This window comes from Apium graveolens, chromosome 9, assembly GCF_009905375.1.
Source record: "Apium graveolens cultivar Ventura chromosome 9, ASM990537v1, whole genome shotgun sequence".
Taxonomy (NCBI): domain Eukaryota; kingdom Viridiplantae; phylum Streptophyta; class Magnoliopsida; order Apiales; family Apiaceae; genus Apium; species Apium graveolens.
In genome coordinates, this window is record NC_133655.1 from 168,529,456 (window position 1) to 168,539,923 (window position 10,468).

Consider the following 10,468-nt stretch of genomic DNA (forward strand, 5'->3'; position numbering starts at 1 on the left):
AACAGGCAGATGTTTCTAAAAGAGAAAATCTAAAGAAACTCAACAAAAAGTTTGGTTCAACTTCAAAGAACTTTGTCAAAGAAGAAGCAAGCACATCCAAAGATGTCAGAAAGGTGAATGTAGGGCACATGACCTTAGAACAGTTAAACAATAGGCTCAAGATGGTTGAGGATAAAAAGGAATCCAAAAGGAAATCCAACAGAAATGGGAAGGTAGGAGTTAACAAACATAACAATTACACACCTGATAAGTATGCTCCTAGAAAAAGCTGTGTGCATTGTAGTAGTGTTAATCATCTATCTGCTAATTGTAAATCTATTAAGAAATCTCCCATAACTGTACCCTCTTCCATGCCTAACATGTCTGTATCACCTCTACATGCTATGCCTGTTATGTCTCAACAAAATCCTTATGCACATTTTGCAAACATGCCATATTTTAACAATCCTTATCTTGCTGCATTCAGTATGCCTCAAATGCCATACAATATGCCAATGTGGAATAACATGTATGCACAATCCATGCCTAATAATTCTATAAATGTGCTGGATAATGTTGTGACTAACCCTACACCTCAACCAACCACATCTAAGACCAAGGTTGACTCAAACTCACCTAAGTCTAAAGATGCAGGAGGAATGAAGTCTAGGAGAAAGGCTAACAAGAATGGACCCAAGGAAACTTGGGTACCAAAATCAAATTGATTGATTTTGTGGTGTGCAGGAAAATAGAAGAAATCTATGGTACTTGGACAGTGGCTGTTCAAGACACATGACTGGAGATTTCTCCCTGCTCACAGAGTTTAAAGAGAGAGCTGGCCCCAGCATAACCTTTGGAGATGACAGCAAAGGGTTTACTATGGGATATGGCTTGATTTCAACAAGGAATGTCATCATTGAAGAAGTTGCATTAGTTGATGGTCTCAAGCACAACTTACTGAGCATCAGTCAACTATGTGATAGAGGGAATACAGTTTCCTTCAATTCTGAAGCCTGTGTTGTCACTAGTAAGAAAGACAACAAAGTGGTTCTAACTGGAGTTAGAAAAGGAAATGTGTACTTAGCTGACTTCAACTCTACAGATGCAGAATCTATTACTTGTCTCTTCAGCAAAGCAAGTTCAGTTGAGAGTTGGCTATGGCACAAGAAGCTATCCCATTTGAATTTCAAGACAATGAATGATCTAGTCAAAAAGGACTTAGTAAGAGGAATTCCTCTTGTTGAATTCTCAAGGGATGGTCTGTGTGATGCTTGTCAGAAAGGCAAACAAAGGAAAGCATCATTTCAGAAGAAGCTTGAAACAACAATTGATGAACCATTACAGCTGCTACATATGGATTTGTTTGGACCAGTCAATGTATTGTCAATAGCAAGAAAAAGATATTGCTTAGTGATTGTAGATGATTTCTCAAAGTTCTCATGGGTCTGTTTTCTTGGATCAAAGGATGAAGCAAGTGAAATCATTATCAATCACATCAGGCAAGTCAACAATCATCCTGACTTGAAGGTAAGAAACATCAGGAGTGACAATGGAACTGAGTTCAAGAATTTGACATTAAGGCTGTTCTGTGAAGAAAATGGAATCATGCATGAGTTCTCAGCTCCAAGAACACCTCAGCAAAATGGGGTAGTTGAAAGAAAGAACAGATCTTTAATTGAGGCTGCCAGAACAATGCTTGAAGAATCAAAGTTACCAACATATTTTTGGGCTGAAGCTGTTAATTGTGCCTGTTTCACTCAAAATATTTCTTTGATCAATCAAGCTAAAGGCATGACTCCTTATCAGTTGTTCAAGAAAAGAAAACCAACTCTAAACTTTCTTCATGTCTTTGGATGTAAATGTTTTATACTGAGGAATCAATCTGACCATAAAGGGAAGTTTGATGCAAAGGCTGATGAAGGAATATTTGTTGGTTATTCAGCTGGAAAATCTTATAGGGTCTACAATCTAAGAACCAACATTGTTATGGAATCTGTGCATGTTGTGTTTGATGATAAAAAGATTGATGGACTAACAGATGAGGAACATTATGAGAGACTCAAATTTGACAATATTGAAATATATTGTGATGATAGTGAAGAAGAGATTGATGGAGACGACACTTCAAAAGGAATACAAAATTTGCCCCTGGATAATGCACAAAATTCAGCATCCGTTGAAAGACATTGTGCATCATCCGTTGAAGTACTTAATGAAGCATCCGTTGATCATAGCTCATCAACTGATAATCAATTTACATCATTAATTGATGGAACTCCAAGTTCCCTGCAAAGGACCAACAACTCAGGGGGAGTTTCAACTAATCAAAACTCTATCTCACATCATGACAATACTGAGATCACCTCATCTAGAGCTCATCTTCCACCTCAAAGGAAATGGACCAAGAATCATCCCTTTGAACTGATCATTGGTGATGCATCATCTAAAGTGCAAACAAGAAGAGCTACTCAAGATGAATGTCTGTATAGTAGTTTTCTATCTCAGGAGGAACCTAAGAAAGTGGAAGAAGCCTTATTGGATCCAGATTGGATATTAGCTATGCAGGAAGAGCTAAACCAGTTTGAGAAAAACCAAGTTTGGAAGCTGGTACCCAAACCAAAGAACAAGAGTCCTATTGATACAAAATGGGTATTCAGAAATAAGATGGATGAAAATGGCATTATCATAAGGAATAAAGCCAGATTGGTTGCTAAAGGCTATTCTCAGCAAGAGGGAATAGATTTTGATGAGACATATGCTCCTGTTGCAAGACTTGAAGCTATCAGAATCTTTCTAGCCTATGCAGCCCATGCCAATTTCAAAGTCTATCAAATGGATGTCAAGAGTGCATTTCTAAATGGAAAATTAGAGGAAGAAGTCTATGTAAGTCAACCTCCAGGATTTGAAGATCCAAATTTTCCAGACTATGTGTATTATCTGTTGAAAGCACTCTATGGACTGAAGCAAGCACCTAGAGCCTGGTATGAAACATTATCAAAATTTCTTTTGGAGAATCACTTCACTAGAGGTACTGTTGATAAAACTCTCTTCTTTAGAAATGTTAATGGCTCTAGTATACTTGTTTAAATTTATGTAGATGACATAATATTTGGTTCTAAAGATAATAAACTTTGTAAAAAGTTTGCTAAGCTAATGCAAAGTAATTATGAAATGAGCCTAATGGGAGAACTAACCTATTTTCTTGGTTTACAAATTAAACAAGTTAGTAATGGAATTTTCATTAGTCAAACTAAATATATTCATGATCTTTTAAAGAAGTTTGACTTAATGGAATGTTCATCTGCAAAAACTCCCATGGCCACTGCCACCAAACTTGAATTAAATAAGACTGAAAGGTCTGTGGACATTACAAGTTATAGAGGCATGGTTGGTTCACTTTTATATTTAACTGCTAGCAGACCAGATATAATGTTTGCTACATGTCTGTGTGCTAGATTTCAAGCTGATCCTAGGGAGTCTCACTTAATTGCTATCAAGAGAATTTTCAGATATCTCAAGGGTACACCAAATTTAGGAATTTGGTATCCTAGAGAATCTGGCTTTGATCTAATTGGTTATTCAGATGCAGACTATGCAGGTTGCAAAATAGACAGGAAAAGTACAACAGGCTCCTGCCAATTCCTGGGAAACAAGCTTGTATCATGGTTTAGCAAAAAGCAAAATTCAGTCTCTACTTCTACAGCTGAGGCTGAATACATTGCTGCTGGAAGTTGCTGTTCTCAAATGTTATGGATGAGGAATCAACTCCTTGATTATGGACTTCATGTTGATAGAATACCTATCTTTTGTGACAACACAAGTGCCATAGCCATAACAGAGAATCCTGTGCAGCACTCAAGGACCAAGCACATTGATATTAAGTACCACTTCATCAGGGAGCATGTCATGAATGGTACAGTGGAACTACATTTTGTTCCAAGTGAACAACAAATTGCTGACATATTTACCAAGCCACTTGATGAATCAACATTCACAAGATTGGTAAGTGAGCTAGGTATGCTTAATTACTCTTAAAATTCATGTCTTCTTTGCAATTTGATGTGAAGCCTGAAATATATTAGTTGCTAGAACAAATTTGACTTTTAACACAGTTTATTCCATCAACGGATGTTCCCTATCCGTTGAAAGTCAAAATTGCTCTATCAACGGATATTCATTATCCGTTGAAAGACAAGTATATCTCTGGAACTTTTATCCGTCAACGGATAAAGCTGAAGTACCTTTCAACGGATGACAATTTACATTATCCGTTGAAATGTCACATCAGACGTTTGAGGTGTTCCACAGCCGTTGATTCTATTTTCTTAACCGTTGATACCATACATACATCTGTATTTATTGGTTTTAAAGGTAGTTATTAGAATACTTACAGTTTATTCTTAAACGGCTGAAATTCACTAACACCTATTTATTGATTAATCCTTTATTTATTTCTTTTTCTTTGAAAGCATATAAGCCCTTCTGATTGTTCATTATTACTTTACGCTTTCTTAGAATTTCAAGCATTTACCATTTTCTCTCTGCAAAACCTTCAAGTTATTCTCTGCAATTTCTACTCACAACAATGGCACCAGTCGTGAAGATTATGTCTCAATCCGGGTTCATCTACGAGAAGAACAATTTCATAGCTCTGGTAGAAAAGAATGAAGCCCACTCAGATTATCACAAAATGATGGACTTCATCAAAAACTGTAAACTTAGCTATGCAATGCTGGAAGCCCCAACGATTTTCTGTGAAGTAGTTGAGGAGATTTGGACAACTGCTGAGTTCAACTCCATGGATATGACTATCTCCTTCACTCTCAAAGGTAAAAATCACTGTATTAACTGTGATGACTTACAAGCATGTTTTAAATTACCTGAGAACAATGCCATGACACCACACACTGATAGTGATGTATCCAGCATGTTAGATTCCATAGGTTACTCTCTTAACTCTGCTAATTTAGGGGGTATTAGACGAAAAGGCCTTAGGAAAGAATGGAGTTTTCTTGGGGATGCCTTCATAAAGGTTTTCTCTGGGAAAATTATTAATTTTGATGCCATAACTTCATCTCTTGTTAATATGTTCTATATGCTTGTTTCTGATAGGTACTTTAACTTTAGCAACTATGTGATGCTAGAATTAGGTACTAGATTAGGTAACAAAGCTAATAGACCTAATAACATCTATTATGCTAGATTCTTTATGTTATTGGCTAACCATGTTGCTGAAGGTTTAGTCATTATCAATGAGAATAATAAACTCAAGTGCTGGGCACAAGAGAAAAGAGTTCTTGCAGACTTATTGAGAATGGATCTCAACAGCAGTGTGCAATTGGTATATTTACCAATCATGAATGCACCCCAGGTAGGTGAGGTAATTGCTTCTACAACTCCTACTTCTTCCAACCCCTCTATTTCTTTATCTTCTAGTGTGGCCATGAAATCTGTGTCAATGCCCCAACAGATTTCTACCAAGGTCACCAAATCTAAACTTTCAAAATCCAAGACAAAGAAAACCACCTCTGTTGTTTCTCAAAAGACAACAGTTGTAACAACAACCATTAACCCTGAGGGAAGTGAACAGGGTGTGAGTGGTGAGGGGAGGGGTGAACATCAAAGAAACCCCCAGGATAAGGAAGGAGAGTTGAGTGCTTCCCAAGCTAGCCAAGCCCCAGTTTCTCAAAAAGCTGTGGTGGTTGAAAAGGTTTCTAGCACATCCCTAGTAGCATCCTCCCAAAAGGATGTTACTATTGAAAAGAGTTCCCAACCAGGAACACAGAACAAAAGAGGGAGGGACACTAAAGCCAAACACTCACCTACAAAAGCTTTTATTAGAAGAAAGAAGGCTAGAACCCAATCTTCTACACAGGGTGCACACACTGCACAGATACATCCATCTGTCTCTGTGCCTTCTCAAACTCAGTTTGATGTGACTCCAATAAATGTGGAGTCACAGCCCCATTCTCTCACAATAACTACACATCAATCACCAAATACTTCTTCACCATCTCTGGATGTGGATATGTTATTCCCATCAATTCCTGATTCTCCCTCTTTACAACTCAGGGAGGAGCCCCACTCATATACAGGTGATCATCATCTTTTAGATGATTTGTTGGATCACCCGCAAATTCTTTCAGATATAATTGAAGGATCTGTATCAACACATATCAAATCAATCTATACAGATTCAACAGTTATATCACTTTCAATTTCATCTTCTGTTCCTTCTTCAACGGATATCACTCATCCGTTGACAAGTGGTTGCTCTTCAACGGATAAGCTTAACAGCAGTTATCCGTTGATAACAACAGTTTCAACTTCAACGGATATTCCACATCCGTTGATAGTCTCTACACAAATAACTGAAATGATTCCAAGTGTAGAAGACATGAATACTGTGCAATCACTTTTAGGATTGAGGGCAGGGAGTGAAAATTTGAGTGAGAGGCTGGGTTGCTCCCAGGCAAAAGGAGAGATTGAGAGCACAAAAATGCATGCTATTTCTTCCAGCATGGCAAAAGTCAGTGAGTGGAGTACCACCTTAGAAGGTGAAGGTGAGGGAGTGAGATGTGTGAGCCAGGGGGAGCCCCTGATGCAAGAACATAGAGAAAAAGAGAGAAAAGCAGGTACAGTTGATACAAGGGTGAAACCAGCCATTGCTCATGAGTCAATGATTGTGGATGATGCTGAAAAGGAAAGACAATTACAGCAACATTACAAAGCTGTAATTGATAACATTTCCTTGGATGCTGACACTTTTACTCATCCTGTGACAGCCTATCAAATGTTGGCTGCTCAGGGCAATGAGGAGGCAGAAAGGACACTACATCTAGTGCACACAACAGAATCTCTTCAAAGGGATAAAGCTGCTATTAACAGGATGCCTTCTACAGCTGGTGAGCCATCTGAGGAATTTGGAGTAAATTCTGATGATGATGACTCTATTTCTTCTGATGGAAGCATGAACATAGGGGGAGATGTAGACCCTAGTTCCATTCCTAATCTACCTGAATGGGCCCTGACTAAGGAGCATAGAACATGTGAATTCAATGTCCACTTGGTCAAACAAATCATCACTATTCAAAAGGCCATTCAGAACACTTCAAATGCAAATATCAAGGCTATTCTCCAAGCTCACCTGGACTCACTGCATCTCATAAAGTTGCAGAAAGTAAAGCAAAATTTGAGTCTGGATGATCTCAGGAAAGATATTGCTGACTTGAAATCCTTCACTTCAGAAAAATTGGATTCAGTCATGCCCTATGGTACTTTGCAGGACTTGGTTTCGAGATTGAAAAAGGAATCAGTTACTGAACAAAGGCTGGCCAAGTTGGAAGACAGAGTTCAAGGAATTGAAGATTCTGTGGCCACCCTTCTTCTCAACCAACAATCTCAAACCAATCTCCTAATGCAGCTGGCAAAAGCACAAGGCTTGACCCCTCTCCTTGATGATAACAAAAAGGGGGAGAATAAAAGGGAAGGGGAAGGAGAGCCCTCTACAAAGATTCAGATATCTAAAGTGCTAGTTCCTGCCATCACTACCTCTCCAATCATTCAAATCAAGGGAAAACCTGATGGAATTGATTTGATTCAGCTAGCAGCAGCTGAAATACAAATGAAAGAACAATGGAGGAGAATTGATGAAAGGTTGCAATTGGTGTTTGGTTCTACACAAAATAAATCAACATCTGTGAAATTTAGCACAAAGATTGAACCAATCAACATGGAGCTCAAGCCAGTAGGGAGAAATAAGGTTGGAGAGACTTCTTTCAAGAATTTAAAACCTATGGTTCTAAAGCCTAACACTAGATCCAGTATGGACTCCACAAAGAATCCCCTAGACTTTGCTCAGATAAAGGAAGTAGACTTTCCTCTTCCAAAACCTGATGGAGACAAAGTTCTAAGTGCAAGCATCATAAAGAAGAAGGAGACCAAGGACAAGGGTGAGAGAATGAACATGGCCTTTATCTATAGAGAGGGAAAGAGTATCTGTGTGATGCAAGGACATCCCAAATTTCTAAAGGCTAAAAGGGAAGAAACCAGAAGGTTGAAGAAAGAAGCTGTAAAACTTAAGGCTGACAAAAGAGCACAAGCAAAGCTTGAAAAACAGCTAAAGTCAAGCCGAGTTGAAGAAATGAAAGGAATTGAAGTCAGGGGTGAAGAAAAGATTGCTAACTTAGATGAGGTTCTTGGGAGCATATTTGGTGAAAATATGGAAGAAAGAGAGGAATGGCAGAAGGGAAACAGAAGAAAGGCCAAGGCACACAGAAGGAGTGAAGATAACCCTGAAGATACCAAATCTATATCTAAACCACTACCTTCCATACCTGAACCTTTTGTTGCTGATCCCTCTATAAATATCCATGGTGAACCAATCATTCCAAAAGAGGAACCTATTGATTGGGACAACATCACATTGCCTACCTTTTTAACCACTCTACCACTACCAAAGAAACAGAAAAGAAAATCTAAATCTACACCTCCCCTAACCTCTAAGAAATTCACTCAAAAACAAAAACCTAACCCTAAGCCACCCATTTCTAAAGATGATTATGTTCACATCTGTGACATAAAAGAAGCTTCAGACATTAATCTCTATCTGGATGAGCTGGAGGAAGTAAGGGGAATAGCTGCCTACAGACAGCTACCAGAGAGATTGGTGTTCAGATATAAGGGAGCTGGGGAAAGAACATGGCCTCTCTACAGGATTCTAAATGAAGGCTACTCTACCTTGATCAGAGTCTTTTCAGCCATCAAAAAGGATTCTGGCTTTACCAGAACAGCCAAGACTGAAATTCTCAACAAGATTGCCAACATAAGGAAGACTTGGAGGGAACCAAATGCTTTGCCTAGAACCTTACTCATACAAGAAAGGGGAACTAAAATTCACAAATCACCTCATTGGTTGATGGAATTTAGAGATGACAAAGGAGTCAGAAGATTTTTCAGATTTGAAGACCAACTCAAGATTGCCAGCAATGAAACTCTCAAGGAAATGCAATCTAAGTTGGATATCAGTGATGAAGATGAAGCTGAATTCTTCAGACAACTCCAACTCCAAATTGAGGAAAATGACAAAGGGCTAGGAAAGAAAACCAGGGAACAAAGAAGAAAATGATGATTTGCTCAGGCTAGAGGAGCACCCTTGGAAATACTGTAAATCTTCAATTACCTCCTAGTACATACACTTTTGCAGCACTTTTATATTTCTACTTAGTTTCAATTCAAATATTTGTTAAGTGTTTTGTTATCATCAAGTTAACCCTGAATTTATGCCTACAATTCTTATAGACATAAATAGGGGGAGATTGTTAGGAATATATGTGCATTAGTTTGATGATATGTTTAACAAAACACTTAAGTAGAAATTTAGTATCTGTAGCCTCAACGGATAAGACCACTTTGGCTATCCGTTGATGGTGTAGCTTTACTTAGAAATAAGTCTAGTATTGTAGCATATTTCAGTCTCTGTATTTAAAATGTAATTCTTAGAAGTTGAGAGAAACTATGAGTCATGTTGACTACTAGATGATATGCAGATAGGAAGGCCAATTGTAAATATTTCATGCCTTGTAATTTTGTATAAATGAAGTAGTATCAACGGATGACTTAAAGACCTTCAATGGATGAGAAGCTAAGCTTCAATGGATGTCTCTAAAAGCTTCAACGGATAACATCCTTCAACGGATGAGAGCATCAACGGATAAAAGCTTCAACGGATAACATCCTTCAACGGATGAAGTCATCAACGGATGAAAGCTTCAACGGATGTTCTGCTAATTAGCCGTTGATAAGTGGTAGTTGTACCTACAAACAGAGGCACATGGGTTGTCAGAGAAAACTGAGATGTGGTAGCCGAATTTCAGGATCAACAGAAAAAGCAGCCGTTCTTCTTTAGTACAAAGATGCAATAGTCAACAAAGTACTTGATTGAACAGGAAAAGAAGCAAGTGAAGAACTTATTTTACTATTGTAATTTTATATTGTTTTTCACTTGTACACTTGGTAATATATAAACCAAGAAGAAGCTAGTAATTAGAGAGAGATTTTCCAGAGCTGTTAAGAAATATCTTGAGAGAAAATTCATCTAGTTTGTACTAGGATGCAGCTGTGATCAACATTGTTGAACACAGAGTTTCTAATATACCATCTCTGGTGGAACAACAAATCCACCAGAAAAGTTTTTAAAGTTTGTTGTGTTCTTTACATTTTGTGTTTATATATATCTGTCTGCATTAGCTCAAAGCAATTCATACACTTGTTCATCTAGAACACACTGCTTTAATAAACTTCTCAAAACCTGAAAAAGTTTTGAGATTTACATTCAACCCCCCTTCTGTAAATCTCATTGTTAGTCCTCTAGGAATAACACCAATAAAGGATCGCAACAGTTTAAAGTATGTCCACAAGCCACAACCTTATTTATTACAAACGTACCAAATCCCAAATTTATTTATCTTACATTTGAAGTCAAACTTTA